Source organism: Papio anubis, chromosome 5 (assembly GCF_008728515.1).
Source record: "Papio anubis isolate 15944 chromosome 5, Panubis1.0, whole genome shotgun sequence".
Taxonomy (NCBI): Eukaryota; Metazoa; Chordata; class Mammalia; order Primates; family Cercopithecidae; genus Papio; species Papio anubis.
The window spans coordinates 129,154,673-129,177,864 of record NC_044980.1 but is presented as its reverse complement, the minus strand read 5'-3'; the positions used below and the strand labels follow the sequence as shown (position 1 = coordinate 129,177,864).

Here is a 23,192-nt window from a genome sequence, read left to right as displayed (position 1 = left end):
TCTGGGGGTTGGAAATTCTGCAGTGAACAAGACAAGACAGACCAGTCGTTGGGAGCCCAGATGGTCACTTGAACATGATAATGACGCTCCACCCTTTCTCTTCTGGAGCTGGGCTGAACTTCCTCACGCAAGACTCTAGAAGTGATGAGTGCCCTGGCTAATAACAACAATAATAAGCTACGGACACTTACTGAACACTTCTATGTCCCAGGTGTTATGCTAAGTACTTCCATGTGTTAAGCCCATGGTTCTCAAACTTCAATGCACATCAGCATTGTTGCATTGTCTAGGGGGTGTATTAAACACAGACTGATGCTGGGCCTGCCAGTTTCTGACTCAGGGAGCCTGGAAATTTTCTTTTCTAGCAGATTCCCAGATAATGCTAATAGTATGACCATTTAAGTCATTATCGCAGAGCAACCCTTTGGGGGGGGACTGTCATAATCTCTGTTACCCTATGATGCCACTGAGGCACAAACAAGCTAAGCAATATCTGTGCCTCTGGCCACACTGCTAATAATTGGTGGAACTGGTATTAGAACCAAAGCAGCATGACTTCACAGTGTGCACACTTATCTATTAAATACACCACACTATGCCCCAAGGAGCTTGCTTTTAAAGGCGCTCATAAACAGTCTAGCTTAACAGCTGAAATAACAGTCAGGTATAGCCTGTAGCCTTTATTCCCATTAAATAGATCTGTCATTCTTTTTTTTAACTCTTCCATAAGTTGTTGGGGTACAGGTGGTATTTGTTATATGAGGAAGTTCTTTAGTGGTGATTTGAGAGATTTTTGTGCACCCATCACCCAAGCAATATACACTGCACCATTTGTAGTCTTCTATCCCTCACCTGCCTCCCACTCTTCCCCCCAAGTCCCCAAAGTCCATTTTGTTATTATTATGCCTTTGAAACCTCATAGCTTAGTTCCCAGTTATCAGTGAGAACATATGATGTTTGGTTTTTCATTCCTGAGTTACTTCACTTAGAATAATGGTCTCCAGCCGGGCTCAGTGGCTCACACGTGTTATCCCAGCACTTTGGGAGGCTGAGGCAGGTGGATTACCTGAGGTCAGGAGTTCGAGACCAGCCTGGCCAACATGGTGAAACCCTGCCTCTACTAAAAAAAAAAAAAAAAAAAAAATTAGCCGGGTGTGGTGGCACATGCCTGTAATCCCAGCTACTTGCGAGGCTGAGGCAAGAGAATTGCTTGAGCCTGGGAGGCAGAGGTTGCAGTGAGCTGAGATCATGCCACTGCACTCCAGCCTGGCTGACAGAGCAAGGCTCTGTCTCAAAAAAAAAAGAAGAATAATATTTCCAATCTCATCCAGGTCACCGCAAATGCTATTAATTCATTTCTTTTTTTATGGCTGCATAGTATCCCATCATCTATCTATCTCTCTATCTCTCTATCTATCTATATAAATAATATACCACAGTTTATTTTTCCACTCATTAATTGATGGGAATTTGGGTTGATTCCATGATTTTGCAATTGTGAATTATGCTGCTATAAACATGCGTGTGCAAGTATCTTTTCGAATAATGACTTCTTTTCCTCCGGGTAGATACCCAGCAGTGAGATTGCTGGATCAAATGTGAGTTCTACTTTTAGTTCTTTAGGGAATCTCCACACTGTTTTCCATAGTGGCTGTACTACTTTACAGTCCCACCAGCAGTGTAGAAGTGTCCCCTGTTCACCTCATCCACACCAACATCTACTGTTTTTTGATTTTTTGATTATGGCCATTCTTGCAGGGGTGAGGTGGTATCACATTTGTGGTTTTGATTTGTATTTCCCTGATTATTAGTGATGTTGAGCACTTTCTCATATGTTTGTTGGCCATTTGTATATCTTCTTCTGAGAGTTGTCTATTCATGTCCTTAGCCCACTTTTTGATGGGATTGTTTGTTTTTTTCCTTACTGATTTGAGTTGGTTGTAGATTCTAGATATTAGTCCTTTGTCAGATATATAGATTATGAAGATTTTTTCCCACTCTGTGGGTTGTCTGTTTACTCTGCTGACTGTTCCTTTTGCTGTGAAAAAGCTCTTTAGTTTAATCAGGCCCCAGATATTTTTTCTTTGTTTTTATTGCATTTGCTTTTGGGTTCTTGGTCATGAAATCCTTGCCTAAGCCAATGTCTAGAAGGGTTTTTCAAATGTTATCTTCCAGAATTTTTATAGTTTCAGGTCTTAGGTTTAAGTGCTTAATCCATCTTGAGTTGATTTTTGTATAAGACAAGAGATGAGGGTCCAGTTTCATTCTCCTACATGTGGCTAGCCAATTATCCCAGCACCATTTGTTGAAAGGGGTATCCTTTCCCCACTTTATGTTTTTGTTTGCTTTGTCAAAGATCAGTTGGCTGTAAATATTTAGGTTTATTTCTGGGTTCTCTATTCTGTTCCATTAGTCTATGTGCCTGTTTTTGTACCAGTACCACACTGTCTTGGTGACTATGGTCTTACAGTATAGTCCTAATTGAAATTAGGTAGTGTGATGCCTCTGGATTTCTTCTTTTTGCTTAGTCTTTCTTGCTTTGGCTATGCAGCCTCTTTTTGGATTTAGAATTTTTTTTTCTAATTCTGTGAAGAATGATGGTGGTATTTTGTTGGGAATTGCAATGAGTTTGTAGATTGCTTTTGGCAGTATAGTCACTTTCAAAATGTTTATTCTACCCATCCGTGAGCATGGAATGCATTTCCATTTGTTTGTGTCATCTATGATTTCTTTCAGCAGTGTTTTGTAGTTTTCCTTGAAGAGGTCTTTTGACCCCTTGGTTAGGTATGTTTCTAAATATATTTCTTTGCAGCTATTATAAAAGGGGTTGAGTTCTTGATTTGATTCTCCACTTGGTCGCTATTGGTGTATAGAAGAGTTGCTGATTTGTGTACATTAATCTTGGATCCGGAAACTTTGCTGAATTCTTTTATTAGTCCTAGGAGATTTCTGGAGGAGTCCTTAGGGTTTTCAAGATAAACAATCATATCGTCAGCAAACAGTGACAGTTTGACTTCTTCTTTACTGATTTGGATGCCCTTTATTTCTTTCTGTTCCCTGATTGCTCTGGCTATGATGTCCAGTACTATGTTGAAGAGGAGTGGTGAGAGTGAGCATCCTTGTCTTGTTCTGGTTGTCAGAGGGAATGCTTTCAACTTTTTCCCATTCAGTATTATGTTGGCTGTGGGCTTGTCATAGATGGTTTTTATTACAATAAGGTATGTATCGCGAGTGGTATGCCAATTTTGCTGAGAGTTTTAATCATAAAGGGATGCTGGATTTTGTCAAATTCTTTTTCTGCATCTATTGAAATGATCATGTGATTTTTGTTTTTAATTCTGTTTATGTGGTGTATCACATTTATCGACTTGCATACGTTAAACCATCCTTGCATTCCTGGTATGAAACCCACTTGATCATGGTGAATTATCTTTTTGATATGTTGTTGGATTTGCTTAGTTAGTATTTTGTTAAGGATTTTAGCATCTATGTTCATCAAGGATATCAGTCTGTAGTTTTCTTTTTTGGTTATGTCCTTCCCTGGCTTTTGGTATTAGGGTGATGCTGGCTTCATAGAATGAATTAGGGAGGGTTCCTTCTTTCTCTATCTTGTGGAAGAGTGTCAAAAGTATTGCTACCAATTCTTCTTTGAATGTCTAATAGAATTCTGCTGTGAATACATCTGGTCCTGGACTTTTTTTGTTGGTAATTTTTTAATTACCATTTCAATCTACTGCTTGTTATTGGTCTGTTCAGGGTGTCTAATTCTTCCTGGTTTAAGCTAGGAAGGTTGTATTTTTTCAGGAATTTATCCATCTCTTCTAGGTTTTCTAGTTTCTGTAAAGGTATTGATAGTTGAATGATCTTTTGTATTTCGGTGGTGTCAGTTGTAATATCTCCTGTTTCATTTCTTACTAAGGTTATTGGATTTTCTTTCTTTTTTTCTTGGTTAATTTTGCCAATGGTCTATCAATTTCATTTATCTTTTCAAAGAACCAGCTTTTTGTTTAATTTATCTTTTGTATTTGTTTGTTTGTTTGTTTCATTTAGTTCGCTCTGGTCTTTGTTATTTCCTTTCTTCTGTTGGGTTTGGGTTTGGTTTGTTCTTGTTTCTCTAGTTCCTTGAGGTGTGACCTTAGAGTGTCAGTTTGTGCTCATTTAGTCTTTTTGATGTAGGTATTTAGGGCTATAAACTCTCCTCTTAGCACCACCTTAGCTGTATCCCAGAGGTTTTGATAGGTTGTGTCACTATTGTCATTCAGTTGGAAGAATTTTTAAATTTCCATCTTGCTGTAATCCCAGCACTTTGGGAGGCCGAGACGGGCGGATCACAAGGTCAGGAGATCGAGACCATCCTGGCTAACACAGTGAAACCTCATCTCTACTAAAAATACAAAAACTTAGCCGGGCGAGGTGGCAGGCACCTGTAGTCCCAGCTACTCGGGAGGCTGAGGCAGGAGAATGGCGTGAACCCGGGAGGCGGAGCTTGCAGTGAGCTGAGATCCGGCCACTGCACTCCAGCCTGGGTGACAGAGAGAGACTCCGTCTCAAAAAAAAAAAAAAAAAAAAAATTTCCATCTTGATTTCATTTTTGACCTAATGTTTATTCAGAGCAAATTATTTATTTTCCATGTATTTGCATGATTTGGAGTGGACTTTCAGTTTTATTTCACTGTGGTCTGAGTGCTTGATATCATTTCAATTTTCTTAAATTTGTTGAACCAGTCTGTCATGGAGAAAGTTTCATATGATGTTGAATAGAATGTGTATTCTGTGGTTGTCGCATGAAATGTTCTGTATATATCTGTTAAGTCCATTTGTTCCAAAGTATAGTTTAAATCCATTCTTTGTTGACTTTCTGTCTTGATGACCTGTCTAGTGCTGTCAATGGAGTATTGAAATCCTCCACTATTATTGCGTTGCTGTCTATCGCATTTCTTAGTTCTATTAGTAATTGTTTTATAAAATTGGGAGCTCCAGTGTTAGTTGTATACATGTTTAGAAGTGTGATATTTTCCTGTTGGACAAGGTCTTTTACCATTATATAGTGTTCCTCTTCATCTCATTTAACAGCTTTTGCTTTAAAGTTTGTTTTGCCTGACATAAAAATAGCTACCCCTGCTCATTTGGTGTCCATTTGCATGAAATGCCTTTTTCCACTCCTTCACTTTAAGTTTATGTGGGTCCTTATGTGCTAGGTGAGTCTCCTGAAGGCAGCAGATAGTTGGTTGGTAAGTTCTTATCCATTTTGCAGTTCTGTATTTTCTAAGTGGCGCATTTAGCCCATTTACATTCAATGTTAGTATTGAAATGTGAGGTACCATTGCATTCTTGTGTTCTTTGTTGCCTATGTACTTTGTTTTTGTTTGGTTTTTGTTTTTGCTTTTTAACTTGTATTTTTGTTTTATAGGTCCTGTGTGATTTATGCTTTGAAGAGGCTCTGTTTTGATGTGTTTTCAGGGTTTGTTTCAAGATTTAGAAACAGTTCTTGTAGTGGTGGCTTGGTAATGGCAAATTCTCTCAGCATTTGTTTGTCTGAAAAACACTGTGTATTTCCTTCACATATGATGCTTAATTTTGTTAGATACAAAATTCTTGGCTGATAATTGTTTTGTTTGAGGAGGTTGAAGATAGGGCATCAATCCCTTCTAGCTTCTGGAGTTTCGGCTGAGAAATCTGCCATTAATCTCTTTTCCTTTATAGGTTTTACTTTATAGGTTGCCTGGGGTTTTTGCCTCACAGGTCTTAAGATTCTTTCCTTTGTCTTAACTTTGGATAGCCTGATAACAATGTGCCCAGGCGAAGATCTTTTTGCAATGAATTTCCTGGGTGTTCTTTATTCTTCTTATATTTGGATGTTAAGGTCTCTAGCAAGGCTGTGAAAGTTTTCCTCAATTATTCCCCCAAATATGTTTTCCAAGCTTTTAGAATTCTATTCTTCCTCAGGAATACCAATTATTCTTAGGTTTGGTCATTTAATATAATCCTAGACTTCTTGGAGGCTTTGTTCATATTTTCTTATTCTTTTTTCTTTGTTTTTGTTGAATTGAGTTAATTCAAAGACCTTGTCTTCGAGCTCTGAATTTCTTTCTTCAACTTGTTCAATTCTATTGCTGAGACTTTCCAGAGCATCTGGCATTTCTAAAAGCGTGTCAAAAGTTTCCTGAATTTTTTATTGTTTTTCTTTAAGCTATCAATTTCCTTGAATAGTTCTCCCTTCACTTCTTGTATCATATTTTGAATTCCCTTGCATTGGACTTCGCCTTTCTGTGGTCCTTCCCTGATTAGCTAACTAACTTCCTGAATTCTTTTTCAGGTACATAAGGAATTTCTCCTTGGTTTGGATCCATTGCTGGTGAACTAGTGTGATTTTTGGGGGGTGTTGAAGAGCTTTGTTTTGTCATATTACTAGGGTTGTTTTTCTGGTTCTTTCTCATTTGGGCAGACTCTGTCAGAGGGGAGGTCTAGGGCTGAAGGCTCTTCACATTCTTTTGTCCCACAGAATGTTCTCCCTGATGTAGTACTCTCCCCCTTTTCCTTTGGATGTGACTTTCTGTGAGCCAAACTGCAGTGATTGTTGTCTCTTCTGGGCCTAGCCATCCAGCAACTCTACTTGGCTCTGGGCTGGTACTGGGGGTTGTCTGCACTGAGTGCTGTGATGTGAACCATCTATGGGTCTCTCAGCTGTGGATTCCAGTGCCTGTTCCAGTGGAGGTGGCAGGGAATACAATGAACTACATGAGGGTTCTTAGCTTTGGTGGTTTAACGTTTTATTTTTGTGCTAGTTGTCCTACTGCCAGGAGGTGGCACTTTCCAGAGGGCATCAGCTGTGGTATAATGGGGAGGAACCAGCAGTGGGCAGGGCCCTAGAACTCCCAAGATTATATGCCCTTTGTTTTCTGCTACCAAGGTGGGTAGGAAAGGACCATCAGGTGGGGGCAGGGCTAGGCATATCTGATCTCAGACTCTCCTTCGGCTGGTCTTGCTGCAGATTCTGTGGTGGATGAGGGTGAGATTCCCAGGTCACTGGAGTTGTGTACCTAAAAGGATTATGTCTGCCTCTGCTGAGTCATGTAGGTTGTCAGGGAAGTGGGGGAAAGCTGGCAGTCATAGGCCTCATCTGGCTCCCGCACAAACCAAAGGGCCGGTCTCACTCCCACTGTCCCCCGCCAACAGCCCCCAGATGGTTTCCAGGTGGAGAGGTATACTAAGGGGCTTGAAAACCTGCCCCAGGCTATCCGCCTCCCGGTGGTGAAAGAAAAGGGCTTGGTTCTTCCACCGCCTGTGGAGTCTGCACACTGGAATTGTGCCCTACCCTGAGTTCTGGTCAGCAGGCTTCTCACCCTATTCAAATTGTTACAAAGTTCAGCTAGAGATTTGCTCCTCCCTGTGTAATTTTACCTCCTGCTCCTCTCCTGTTTTCCTGTGGTGCCAGGCAGAGATGGCCTGCTAGGGGGCCCAGTGACCTCCCAGGGCCTTTCTGTTGCTTCCTCTACCCCTATATTTCACTGGCTCTCCAAATTGACTCAGCTCCAGTAATGTCAGAAACATCTCCCGCACACAGACCTTCATCTTCTCCAGTGGGAGGTGTGTTCGGGAGAGGAGGAAGGTCTCCCTTTCCCACTTCCCGAGTTGGGGCACTCACAGTTTTGTGGGGGGTCTCCTGGGTTCTGCAAGAGCAGTCCACTTCCATCAGAGGGTCTGTGGGTCCTCTCAGGATTGCTGGTTTGTTCTTGCAGTTGATCTGGAGCTAAAATTCACAATGTGAGCCTCCACCCACTGCTCCCTATGGAGCTGCAATCTAGTCCTGCCTCCTGTCCACCATGATCTCTGTTCAATCCATCTCAAAATTACCCAATTTGAAGAACAAAGGGGTAAAACTTAGGGAAAAGTAATCATAGACCAAGGGACTTGTGAGAAATCATCTAACTTATTACTAATAAGGGTCCAAAAGTAGATGAGAGTAAAAAATGGGGCAGAAAAAATATTTTTAAAAGTAATAACTGAAATATTCTCAAATGTGATTTTTAAAGTAAATGTACAGATCTGAGAAGTTTTTTTTTTTTTTTTTTTTTTTTTTTTTTTTTGAGACGGAGTCATGCTCTGTCGCCCAGGCTGGAGTGCAGTGGCCGGATCTCAGCTCACTGCAAGCTCCGCCTCCCGGGTACACGCCATTCTCCTGCCTCAGCCTCCCAAGTAGCTGGGACTACAGGTGCCCGCCACTTCGCCCTCCTAGTTTTTTGTATTTTTTAGTAGAGACGGGGTTTCACTGTGTTAGCCAGGATGGTCTCGATCTCCTGACCTCGTGATCCGCCCGTCTCGACCTCCCAAAGTGCTGGGATTACAGGCTTGAGCCACTGCGCCCGGCCAGATCTGAGAAGTTTAACCAACTCCAAGAGGTATAAACACAAAAACAAATCACATCTAAGTACATTATGTAGAAATACCAGAAACAAAAAATAGGAGAAAGTATTGAAAACAGCCAGAGAGAGGGAATAAAAACAGGCATAAAGGAAAAAATCAAAATGTGAATGATCACTAACTTCTCAGAAACAGTGGAGACTAGGAGTCAAAGAACAACGTCATTAAAGTAATTTTTTTAAAATGGCAACTCAGAATTCTATATCCAGTTAAAATAGCCTGTCAAACAAGAGTAAAATAAAGATTTTTCAGGGAAACGGACATTTATCATTCAGCACCAGCAAAGCTGTACTATGGGAAACACTAAAGGATGTTCTTCAGGCTATAAGGAAAGGATACTAGATGGGAACTTGAAATTGCAGGAAAGAAAGAACACCACAAGTTGTGAATAAGTGTGTAAATATAAAAGCTATGACTGCTTTTCCTCTAAAAATTTTTCCACAAAAGAACTAACTGTCTAAAGCAAAAAAATAAATAAAAAATGAAACACTGCAAAGTGAGGTTTATAACCTATATAGAAGTAAACAATGTGAGAATAGTAGCCAAAAGGACAGCGGCAGTAGTAAATGGAATTATACTGTTGTAAGGTTATTACACTTATAAAGCAGGAAGTGGGAAATCAGAAGTGTCTGGTCAAGTAGGAAGTACAAAGTATAAAGACAAAATGTTAGACATCAGGTTTAAGTTGTGAAGTAGTTCTATGGTGATTTGAAATTAGTAATATATTAAGCATCTATATTATAATCCTAAAATCAACTACTAAAAGCTGAAAGTAAAAATAAAAAGAGATGCAATTAATCAAATAGAAAAAATACAATGGAATTTAAAGAATATTCAAAAGAAAGGAATAAAGGAGAAACAGAAGAACAAAAAACAGAAGAAACAAGTGAGGAAAAATGGCACGATGCTAAACTTAAACCAACTATACCAGTAACAATATTTACATAGAAGGTAAGCAAACTAAACTCTTTAAATTAAAGGTAGAAAATGTCAGACTGGCTCAAAAATTATGGCCCATGCATTATAAATAAAAAAATACATATAGATTGAAAATGAAAGGATGGGAAAAGATATGGCATGCAAACAGTAATCACAAGAAAACTAGAGCACCTATAAAGACAAAAATTTCAATATCAAGAGTATATTTCAAAAGCTATGATACATTTATGCAAAATAGATTATCAATCACAACAGATATCAAAACAATAAAAGGGGACAATTTATCAGAAAGAAAAACAATCCTAAACATATACATATTATTAGATAATAATAGAGCATCAAAGTTTGTGAAACACAAATGAATAGAACTAAAGGGGGAAAAAGAGAAATTGACAATTATAGAGATTTTAGCACCCTGCCAATAATTGATAACAATAGGTATACAAAAATATCAGTAAAGATATAAAAGACATGAAAAACATTATTAACCAATTTGACTTAATATAGAACACTTCTCCCAACTACTTGAAAATACAAATTTTTCAGGTGCACACATGGAATATTCACCAAGACAGACTATCACCTGGACCAAAAAGAAATATTAATGAATTTCAAAAGACAGTACACAATATGGCCTCAAACCACAATAGTACTAAATTAAAAATTAGGAAACTTAATCTGATAAAGAGCGTCTACTAAAATCTCATGGCTAACTTCATACTTAATGGTGAAACACTGAAAGCTTTTCCCATAGAATTAGGAAAAGGACAAAGCTGTAGTCTCTTGTCTTTTGTATTCAACATTGTAATTAATGGGAGTTCTGGCCAGGACATTTAGGCAAGAAAAATAAATTAAAGACACCCAGATCATAAGGAAAAAGTAAAATAATTTTATGTAGGGGGAAACCCTAAAGAAATCACCAAAAAAAGCAAAACTATTAGAGCTAGTAAATGAGTTCAGCAAAGTTATAGGATATAAGATTAATATACAAAATCAGTTGTACTTTTACACACTAACATTAAACAATGCAAAAAGTAAAATGAGAAAATTTAATTTACCATAGCATCAAAAAGAATAAAATGCTTAGAAATAAATTTAACCAAGACAGTGCAAGACATGTCCACAGAAAACTACAAAGCACTGCTGAAATTAAAGACCTAAATAAGTGAAAAGATAACCTGTATTTATGGGTTGGAAGACTTAATATTTTTAAGATGGTAATATTTCCCAAAATGGTCTACCAATTCAGTGTAATCTCTATTAAAATTCCAACTGCCCTTTTTGCAGAAATAGAAAAACTGATTCTCAAATTCATATGGAATTACATGGGGCCCTGAATATTGAAAAAGAAGAACAAAGTTGAAAGATTCGCATTTCCAAATTTAAAACTTACTACCAAACTACCATAATCAAAGCAGTGTGGTATTGGCATTGGCATAATGATAAAAATATAAATCAGCGGAGTAAAATTGAGAGTGTAGAAATAAACCCATACCCTCATATTTATGGCCCATTCATTTTACATAAGAGTGTCAAGACCATGCAATGGGGAAAGAATAGTACCTTCAACAAATGGTGTTGGGACAACTGGATATCCACATCAAAATAATAAAACCTCTACTTTACATGATATACAAAAATTAAGTAAAAATGAATTATAGACCTAAATGTAAAATTTTTAGGAGAAAATATAGAGGTAAATTGTTATGACTTAGATTTGTCAATGGTGTCTTATGATATCATTGTAAGAACAAAATCATATAGAACAAAAGAAAAAAATAGATAAGTCCAACTTTATCAAAATTAAAAACTTTGCTCATCAGAAAGCAAAACAATATCAAGCAAGTTAAAAGAAAATATTTGAAAATTATATATCTGATAAGGGTCTAGTATCTAGCAAGATTTTTAAAATCTTAAACTCTACAACAAAAGACAGAGAATTCAATTCTTTTAAAAATAAACAAAAGTCTTAAATAGACATTTCTCCAAGGAAGATGTACAAATGGCCAAAAAGTATATTATAAAAATGTTTAACATCATTAGTCATTAGGAAAATGCAAATCAAAAACCACAATTGAAACAGTGTGGTATTGGCAAAAGAATAAACACAAAGACCAAGCAATTAGAATAGAGAGCCTAGAAACAGACCCACACAAATATAGTCAACTGATCTTTGATAAAGGAACAGAGGTAAGTCAGTGGAGAAAGTATAATCTTTTCAGTAAATGGTGGGGGAACAACTGGATATCCATATGTAAACAAATGAACCTAGAAACAGAGTTTATATTTTCCACAAAAATTAACTCAAAATAAATCATAGACCTAAACTGCAAAACTATAAAATATCTACCAGAAAACAGGAGAAAATCTAGATAACCTTGAGCTTAGTCATGAGTTTTTAGAGATAACACCCAAAGCATGATTCATTAAAGAAAAAATGTCAGTAAGTTGGACTTCATTAGAATTAAATTTTTTGTTTGCTGTGAAAGTCACTATCAAGAGAATCAAGGCCATGTCCAGTGGCTCAAGCCTATAATCCCAGCTACTCGGGAGACTAAGGTGAGATGATTGCTTGAGGTCAGGAGTTTGATGTTGCAGTGAGCTATGATTATGTCAGTGCACTCCATCCTGAGCAACAGAGTGAAACCTTATCGAGAGAGAGAGAGAGAGAGAATTAAAAGACAAAGTAAAAATTAGGGGGAAATTTTTCAAAATACAAAATTTGATAAGGGATTTTTATCCAAAGTATACAAAAGACCCTTAAAACATAACAATAAGAAAACAAACAACCAAATTAAAAAGTGGGCAAAAGATCTGAACAAACACCTCACCAAAAGAGGTATACAGATGGGAAATAGCCATAAAAAAGATGTTTGGCATCGTATGTCATTAAGGAATTGAAAATTAAAACAACAATGGGATACCACTACACACTTACTAGAGTGGCAAGAATCCAAGAAACAAAACAAAACAAAACAAAAACCAACAACAAAAACCCTGACTATACCAATGCCTGCCAAGAATGTGGAATAAAAGGAATTCTCATCTAATGTACAGCATGGTAACTATGTTAAATAACGATGTATTGTATACTTGAAATTTGCTAACAGTGTAGATACTAAATGTTCCCGCAATAACAACCAAAAAATAACTATGTGACATATAGATATGTTAGCTTGATTGGGATTATCGTTTCATAATGTATACTTACATCAAAACATCACATTGTACACTGTAAAGATATACAATGTTTATTGTCAGTTATACATCAATGAAGCTGGGAGGAAAATGGACCATAATGTAGCTCTGAAAGTGATCTTTTTTTAATTGAATTAAAATTTGGAAGTTCTGGTTTAAAGAAAAAGGAACCCTCATTCATTATCAGTGAGAAATCTAAATGACACAGCACTTTAGAAGACAGTTTGGCAGTTTCTTACACAACTTAACATAGTTTTATGTACAACCTAGCAATTGTACTTTTAAGAGTTTACCAAACTAATTTGGAAACTTATATCCACACAAAAATTGTGCACAAATGTTTATAGTAACTTTATTTGTAATCAGACAAAATTGGAAGCAACCAAAATGTCCTTCAATATGTGAATATACCCCCATACAATGGAATGTTATTCAACAATAAAAACAAATGAGTTATCAAGTTATAAGAAGACATAAATGAATCTTAAGTGGATATTGATAAGTGAAAGGAGCCAATCTGAAAAGGCACATACACAATGATTTCAATCACAGTGGATGACATTCTGAATAAGGCAAAACTACAGAGATAATAACCCTATCAGTGGTTGTGGGGGTTCAAGAATAGGGGTTAGGGCTAAACAGGTGAAGCACAGGGGACATTTATGAGGTAGTGAAATGATTCTATATAACACTGTTATGGTGAATATAGGACACTATACTTTTGTCAAAACAAATGTTACAGCCCAAAGAGTGAATCTTAATGTATGCAAATTGTTTAATTATCTAGGAAATTGGGAGATCCCAAGATAAAATGTAGAATATAAAAAAAAATTAACTGTATTACAAATGTATGAAACAACCTTGCTGAAGGAGTTGGGGGTAAAAGGTGCTGACCTAAGTAACTTTGAAATGAGTTAAATCTATAAGACTAAAGGCAAAAAAAAATTGTACATAAGGACTGTGCTGTAGTTGATAAAGTCATTTCTAATGGGAGTATAGGCCAGTTCTGATAGGGTTATACAAGTATACTGGAATTTAATAATTAAGTAAATGGTTTGGTGGATGGTGGGATCCAGATTTCTTATTGCTGGAGTGAGAAGTTACAGATGAGCAAGGGGAAGAGGCTAGAAGGATTCGTGTGGTAAAGACTTACAGTTGGAGACATCAGCGTAAACTCATGTTTGCTTCATATAATTACAGATGGCTACACACAAAAAATAATAATAGATAGGTTACACAAGTTAGTCAGTTAGTATACACACATAATATTTCTTTGTTCTGCCTGCTGAGATATAGGAACAGCGCCTTGTAGTACCAACAAGCACACCTAGCATTCAGATCTTAGTTTTTAACTTCATTCTCCATTAAAAGGAGCCAGTGTTCTTTGGAGAAATGACTGATTCTATGTCTTAGTCAGAAAATACACAAGATGAACCTTGAGCATCTTGTAGTGCCAGAATGTAAGAACATGCTTTTTTAAAAAAAAAACAACAAAAAACTATACAATGATGGAGGTATTTCAAAAGGTCAAAGAAACCAAATGAAAGAGCCCCCAATGCCCAAGGCTGGAAATTTTGAGCAGCGAGATAAATGAAGAAGTATTGGATTATAACCCAAAGTATAAAATAAATATCTATGAGTACTTACTGGAATAAAATAAAAACATAAGCAAATAAATCAATGGGACAAGAGACAAATCTTCTGTGCAATCGAATTCCACATAACGCATACAAATACTTCACTTTCAAGGAGGGGCAGCATACATTCCCACCTCTTAAGTGTGGGCTGCACATAGTGACTTAATTTCAGAAAGTACAGCTTGGAAATAGGAAAAAAATAATAATTTTATAGTAAAGAAACCCGACACACTCTGCCTCAGCCAGGTGATCAGGATGAACATCAACAGTGATAAATCATGTCGCTGGTATATACCCTTGAAAAGATGTGATTAATATGGCAGTTTACCTCTGTGATTTTCCTTCCAAGAACACATAATCCCAGTCTAATCTTTAGTAAAACAGCAGACAAATCCCAATTGAAGGACATTCTACAAACTATTTAACCAATACTCATTAACACTGTCAAAGGTGCTAAAAATGAGGTAAGTCTGAGAAACTGTGACAGACATGAGGAGTTAAGGAGACACGACTACTAAATGTAATATGGCTTCCTGTATTGGATCTTGGACAAAGGACATTAGATAAAACAAACGAAATCTGAATAATGTGTGGACTTTAGTTAATAATAATGTATCAAAATTCCTTTATCAATTGTAACGAAAGTATCACACTAATGTAAGATGTTAATAGAGGAAATTGGGTGTAAGGTACGTGGAAACTCTTTGTACTATTTTTGTCGTATTTCTGTAAATCTAAAACTGTTCTAAAATAAAATGTTTATTTTTAAAATGTAGTACAATTTATAATCACATCAAAACTGTAAGATTCTTAGAAATAACAAAAGATGTGTAAGACCTATACGCTAAAAACTAAAACTCATTTCTGACAGAAATTGGCCTGTACAATCAATATCATCCCAATCAAAATCTTAGCAGGATTTTTAAAAATAGAAATGGTCTATCTCTTTTGTCTAAAGTTTATGTGCAAATTTAAAGAACACAGGATTCTATAACTGTTTTGAAAAGGAAGAAAAAAATTAGAGGACTTTTATAATCAGATTTTAAGACATTAATTATGAGAATGTGGCATTGGTGTAAATACAGACACATAGATCAGTGGAGCTGAGTACAAAGTTCAGAAATAGACCTACATATATGATAAATTACTTTTTAACACAAATGCCAAGGTAATTCAATAGGTAAGTGATAGTCTTTTTGTAAAACGGTGCTGGAGTATTTATATATTCATATGGAAAAAATGAATTTCAATTCTTACCTTATGCCATACACAAAAACTAATTTAAAATGAATTGTATACCTAAACATACAAGTCAAATCTGTAAAACTTCTGGAAGAAAACAAGAGAAAAAGTATTCATGACTTTGACATAGTCAAAAATATTGTATACAGGACACAAAACAATAAGAAGACAAACAATCCAATATGGGTAAATGGTTTGAAGAATACACATCAAAAAAGAAGATATACAAATGGACAATAAATGCATAAAAAGATTTTCAACGACATGGGCAAAAGCAAACTACAATCACAAAGAGATACCATGACACATCCACTTGCATGACTACAATTAAGACCGAGGCCTGATGGAGTGGCTCACTCCTGTAACCTCAGTGCTTTCAGAGGCCAAGGTGGGAGGATCACTTGAGGCCAGGAGTTCAAGACTGCAGCGAGTTATGAATGCACCACTGCACTTCAGCCTGGGTGACAGAATAAGACCCTGCCTCTATAAAAAAGAAGAAGACTGATAGTTGCAAATGTCAGCAAAATTATGGAGCAACTGGACCTCTCATATATTTCTGGTGGACATGTAAAATAAAACCATCACTTCAGGGAACAATTTAATTGCTTCTTAGAAAGTTAAACATACGTTTACCCTATGACCCAGCCATTCTTCTCCAAGGTATTTTGTCTAAGAAACACAAAAATATGTTCGCCAAAAGACTTTCGCAATATTATAGCCTTCATTTGTAATACTTCCAAACAAGAAGTCACCCAAATATCTATCAACAGGTGGATGAATAAACAAACTGCAAAATACAGGCTGAAAATCTGAAATCCAAAATGTTCCAACATCTGAAACCCTTTGAGCACCAGTATGACACCACAAGTGGAAAATGACACATCTGACCTCATGTCTGTGCTGCTTAGTTGCACTGAACACATTGTTTTTCGCTCTATGAATGGTATATTATATTTCTACTGTTAAATACTTATGTGGGAATAAGTGTAAAAAAAACCTGCTTATTGATAGCATATAAATTCAGAGCCAGGTAGCATATAAATTAATAAATGATAATGATGCCAAACACCACCAACTGTCCACATAAGTGGCTGAGATAGTGATACCTTTGCTTTCTGATGATTCAACATACGTGAACTTTGTTTCATGCACAAAATTATTAAAAATATTTTACAAAATTACCTTCAGGCTATGTGTGTAAGATGCATATGAAACATAAATGAATTCCATGTGTAGACATGGGTCCCATCTCCAAGATATCACATGTGTTTGCAAATATTCCAGAATCTGAAATCTGAAACACTTATGGAACCAAGCATTTCAGCTAAGGGATACTCAACCTATATTTATACAATGGAATACTACTCAGCAAAAAAATAAAAATAAAAAACTATTGACATACACAGCATAGATGACCTCACAAATATTCTGAACATAAGAAGATAGACACAAAAAGTACATACTGTGTCATTTCGTTTCTACCAAGTTCCAGAACTGGCAAAACTAACTCCTTATGCTAAATAACAGATCTGTGTTTGTCTGAAAAGGGGAACAACCTGTTGGCTGGAAAGGATCTGAGGAAACTTTCCGGAATTATTATAATGTCCTATGTCTTAATCAGAGTGATGGTTACATTGGTGTGTGCATTTTTCAAAACTTGTACACTTACATTACTACACTTTATTGTATGTCAGTTATACCTACAACACTAACACATAAATGTTTAGAAGTTCCACATGATGTTAGGAGAGGGATGTCAGTGGCACACCAGCAGGTGAAGGGAAATGCATGAAGACAGCAGTCTTTATCTCTCTTTATGTCTCATGTCCTCTGGCAGGAAAGGAGAATCCTGTGTCAGGCAATCAAATCCGGGGTCTGCCCTCATGGACACACTAGGTAGCGAAGGGTGCAAATAATTAAATACAATGAAAAACATACTCTGATAGGACTTATGTAAGTGTTAGGGGAACACAAGAGGGGCGACCAACTCTGCCAATAGGAGGACTTCCACGGGAAGGTGCCAACCAGAGCTGTGGAGGGAAAATCAGATATGCTAGAGGAAGGAATCCTAAGTGGTGGTAATGAAGAAAAGATAGGCAGAGGCAAAGGAGCAGAGATGAGCAGAGCTAGGTTCGGGAATAAGTTCAGAATGGATGAAGGATGCCGCACCAAGGAAGGAAAATGTGGATGAGGGTGTGTGACGTCAGGCCCCATACATCAGGGAATTCCGATGTTTCCTCTGGAGTTGATTGGAAGGCATTAACCTGAGAAGACCGTGGCCAGATTTTGATCTAAGAAAGCTCACTGTGGGAACCATGGGGCACAGAATAGAGGAGAAACAGGAAGAGATGCTAGAGATCATAGGAGTCTAAGACACAGAGGAGATGTCACTCTAGCTGGGCTCAAAGAATGGGGAGGATTCTGGAGGCATTGTGTGTATAAAATATATATACATGGGCCAGTCACAGCATGATGTCTTGAAAGGGTGAATGCAGTCAGTCACTTATTCACTCACTCACTCATTCATTCTATGTATATTGTTGAATTCTGACAAGGTGCCAGGTCAGTGCTCAGTGGTGAGAATCCGACTGGTACTCTGGTAGACCTGGTCCAGGCCTGCACAGAGAGGTAGGTTAGTGAGCAAGTGTTAAGTGTTAGTCTCTGTCTCATGTGAACACACACACTTGCTTTCAAAAACTGATCTGCTACACTGACAACTGCAGCCTCTATGCTGTCTTGACCTGCTGGTTGGTCTCAGGGAGAGTTGGGAGTTTATAGCAGATTAATAGCAAAATGCTACAGAGATTTGCATACGGAAGAGAGAACCACAATCTTCATTCAATTTTTAAATACGAATAAGGCTTTTTCTTTTTCTATTCTTGCTATAACCTGGGCAAGAATCTTCTTAGAAATTGTATATCTCTGAGGCTAATAGCAGGATGTATTTTTCTGGATTTTTTCCATTTATTTCCCAACAGAAAGAAATATATGTTTCTAAATGTAAAGAAGATCTTCTGATCAGTTATGTATCCTCTGGAAATAAAAATGAACTAGATTATTCTAAGTTGAATGCCATAGTATTTACCACAGTGGAAGAAAAAAATGGTATATAATTTCTCTTTGAGAACCAGTCAGAAAACTCAAAGGGATTTTCATATACTCATACCAATTCTTGGGGCTATATTCCCTCAAATTTGGGTGGTTTTGATCTCAGCCTGATTTTTGTTATAATTATGTACAACCTCCTGTTCAATGAGTTATAAATGAGTTAAATGGTTTATTACTCTTCAAATAAGTGAGCTAAATGAAGTTTTATTTGGAAGGAATGTATGATACGTTTTGAAATAACAGGTGGTTCACCAGAGGGTCAGAGATGGTCAGAGGGTCAGGGGATGTGGGTTTATGGGCCCAGAAGCCCAACCTTGCACCACTGTTGAGGGTAGAATTAAGCAACCACTGCCAGTCACCAGGTCAGGCTCAGGTTGTAGAGGAACCAGCAAGAGACTCTCAGCCTTCATTCATCCAACAAACCCATTCTGAGAGGTACAGGTAGCCTTTAGTCCAAATGGGGAACAAAAAAGTACCCTGCAGGAAAGAACCTGGAGAAACTCCCATGGGCAGGAAGCCATGAGAGAAATGATCATGGAGGACAGAGGAGAAGAGCACCTCCCCCAGCCCCAGGGAGGAGGGAGAGGTGTGATGAAAGGAAGAAGGAAAAGGTGATACATAAAGAAAACTCGAAGGGCAACTAGAAGTAAGCCAGGTGAACAGGGTTCGTGACATGCCAGAGAGAAGCAGCAGCATGTGCAAAAATATGGCTGTGAAGTGTGACCAGACATGTTGCAAACTGCAGGTCACTTCATTTGGCTGGAGTAGAAAGGGCATGAAAAATATGGGGAGGAAAGGGGCCTGACTGTATTGTGGACACCTGTTAAATACTATGTTTAACCATTACTAGGACCCAACCAACAACCAACTCTAGAGTCTTTCTGGGGGAGCCTAAGCAAGTTACTTCAACTCCCTGAGCCTCGGTTTTCTCATCTGTAAAATGGGGATAATAGCAGCACTTCCATATAGAACTGTAAATGAAATAGTAATCAACACAATGTACATCGTTTTGCCTTCATGGACTTCACATTCTGGTAAGTAACGCATGTAATATGTTTGGCCCAATAAAAAGCATAGTGTAAGTCCTTAAAATATTCTAACTGACCCATCTTTTACTTTTGGTCACTAACCTCATTATTATTACTCCTTGGCTTTTCTCAAGAGAGAATGTTCTTCCTACCAATCTGCATTCCCTAGAGATCTCACCCCCAAAAACTCCATGTAAAAGCCAATCAGATGATTCTCGCTTTCCTAATTTTCACACTTCATGCCCCAATGTGAAATATTGCCTTATGTGACTATTTCAGTGATAATTAGAAAACACATTTATTTATCTTTATTTATCTTTTTTATCACTTTGTTCAAGAGAATAAATCATTACACGTGACAATGGATGATACACATACTTCATTCCCATCTATAATTTTATTTGGTACCATTAATCAATTTAGATCTATTCCTTAGGATGTGCCAACAATCATCTTTATAACCAATAATTCCATGATTTCCCTTTTAATGGCAAACTTCAGGTCACAACAGTAACCATCAGTTCAACTACACCAAGGTTTCTGAAGACAATGGCTTTTCTACCCAGAAGATTGTAAATAAATTCCAAATAGAATCTGGCATCATCCTGAAGGAATCTAACTTCATGCTGTTGGAGAAGTTTACCGGGATGGCTTCAGAGTAGACTAACTTTACACAGAACGTTTTTTAAAAAGACACATTTATTCAGTGTCATGTCAGACTATTACATTTAGCAATCAATAGCTTGGGTACAAAAAAAAAAACAAAAAACCCTTTGTTGGAATGCTTTATACTTTTCGCAGAACAGAAACTAAAATCACTGGTTATCTGATTAGTCACAAATGCAGTCCTTGAGATTTTTGCTCACACATGAGTATTTGTCTAAAACATGTCTTATTTGTAGCAACTAGGCCCTGCCACCACTGTGCTTGGCTGAGTTCACAAATCTGTTGTAACCTGTAGCTTCCCTGTCGCTTCACTGACTCTCCTCTCCTGCTAAGCTGTTTCCTGGCAGTAATGAAAATCTTCAAACACTGCCACAGCTACTGCTGCTATTGGAACTGGCATAGTCACCTTGGTTTTGTAGTTTGGCAAAGTATTGGCATCTACTACCATAGGGCCCAGACCTTCTTCCTCCAAAGTTTCCTCTCTTTATGGCTCTAAAATTTGAAGACTGATCGTTATAATTGCCAAAATCATTGTAGCTTCCACCACCTCCAAAATTGCTTCCATCATTACTAAATCCATTACAGCCATCCCCACTGCCACCGTATCCACCACCACCATGGCTGCCACCAAAGCCACCACAACCACTGAAGTTCCCTCCATGACCAAAGTTGTCATTCCTGCCAAAACCACCTCCACGACCACCACCAAAGTTTCCATATACACTTTGACCTCTTTGGCTGGATAAAGCACTAGCCATTTCTTGCTTTGACAGGGCTTTTCTTACTTCAAAGTTGCAGCCATTCACACAAGATGGTATTTCTGAATGACAATCTTACCCAGAGTCATGGTCATGAGAGGTTACAAAGGCAAAACCCCTTTTCTTGCCTCTGCTTCTGTTAGTCATAATTTTAATCACTTCAATTTTCTCAGACTGTTCAAAATAATCTCTTAAGTGATGTTCTTCAGTGTCGTCTTTAAAGCTACCAGCAAGTATCTTTTTTACAGTTAAGAGGGCACCTGGTCTTTGAGAACCTTCCCTTGAGACAGCTCCCTTTGGCTCCGTGTTTCTTCCATCCACCTTGTGTGGCCTTGCATTCACGGCTGCATCCACTCCTCCTCCACAGTGGCATATATGACAAACCCAAAGACCCTGGAGCACTTGGTGTTTCGATCCCTCATTACCACACAGTCCGTGAGCACTCCCCATTGCTCAGAATGACTCCTCATATGTTCATCAGTTGTTTCAAAGCTCAACTCTTTGATGGAGAGCTTCTGCAGCTGTTCAGGCTCTTTAGGAGACTCTGACTTAGACACAATGACAGTGGGAAGAGGGACTTTAACAATATTTCCTCAGTGGCATCCACAGGCAGAAAGCTGTTTCCCTTTTAAATGGTAAATGGTAGACATCCCTTGGGGAGAGACATGAACTACATACAGAGTAAAACCATTTGTACAAGGAAACGGATCCTTATAAATTAACAAGGAAACTAAATGAACTAGAAAGAACTTCCTATGTTTCCCCTGAGTTTCAAAAAGGAGTCTGTCCATCTGATACTAACCAGTAATAAATAAAATATTAGCAAATGGAATCCAGCACTTAGTTTAAATAATGAAAACTGATGTTAATGGCAGAATGGTTCCATATTAGGAAATGCATTAATATAATCAATCGCATCAATATATGGAGAGATAAAAGGAAATGACAGTTTTGATCATGGCAGAGTAGCTTCCATTGAGTGACTGAGATACAAGCTCTGACTGCAGTGAGCCCAAGGGTGAATTAGATGAGGAAATGAGACAGCAGTTATAGAAGAATCTTTCCAGGCTTGTAGGAAATAGCACAGGAAAGAGAGAGATGGGGTAGGAGCTTAAGACAGGGCACGGGGACAAAGGATAAGTTAGGGTATGTGCCTTTTCAAGGTTTAAATATTAGAACACATTTACAGCCTGAAAGATAGGTGTCAATGTTGGGGGAATGTGTCAATATTAAAAAAGGGGAAGAGAGGGGAGGGGAAGGGAGGAGAGAGGAGGGGAGGGAAGGGAAGGGAAGGGAAGGGGGTGAACTTTCCAATTCTCAGTGAGTCTGATAAGAGGTTAAGAGCACAGACTCCAGAGCCAGACTGATGGGTTTGCATCCTATCTCCATCATTTACTAGCTGTGTGACCTTGGGCAAAATACTTAACCTCTCTGTGCCTCATATCCTCCCCTGTAAGGTAAAAATACTAATGATGCCTTCCTCATAGAGTTGTTACAGTATTAAATGAATTAATATTTTATAAAGTGCTTAGAACAGTGTCTGGCCATATCTGTCAAATAAAACAAATAAAATATCTGTCTTCTACTAAGTAACTCTTTGTACTACTTGTTATTAGTACCACCGGGTATAGAAAATGTATTATTATATCAATTGTAGAATAGAAATTATTTCTGACTGGGCACAGAGAAAAGGATGGCAACAGGAATTGAAAAGATGCCAGCCAGATCATTAGAGGAAGAGTTGAGATCAAGGGTTGCCCATGCCACCTACACTCATCATGGAAGAGAGGCTGGGTTCCCTGGAGTGCTGAAGGCCATGAGTCAGCCAGAAATCCCCAGATCCCACTCTGCCCCAGGATCATGTTGGCCATTGTAACAAGACAAGAAAGGAGCATGAAGGAAGAAGGAGGCAGAGCAGAATAAAGTGGCATCCGGAGTGAAGAGAGAGCCCAGGAGAAGAGCCAGGTGGTTAAAGAAGGACCTCCATGTTTGCTCCTTTATGCTTCCATATTATTTGAATCTTTGATAATGAAAATGTGTCAATGTAATATTTAGTCAGCTAAAAGAATTAATAAAGTACAAGATGTAACTATCCAGGGAAAGCGAGAAAGGGCACACAGGAAGATCTCCCTGTATTGTTTGGTACAACTGCATGTGAATCTATAAGTGCCTCAATAGAAATTTCAATTTAAAAA

General features: G+C 37.8%; 1 pseudogene; it reads right to left on the bottom strand.

Moving 5' to 3' along the window:
- Positions 1-11,994: 11,994 nt before the first annotated feature.
- Positions 11,995-22,868, bottom strand: LOC103885436 (annotated as a pseudogene).
- Between the last annotated feature and the right edge of the window lie 324 nt (positions 22,869-23,192).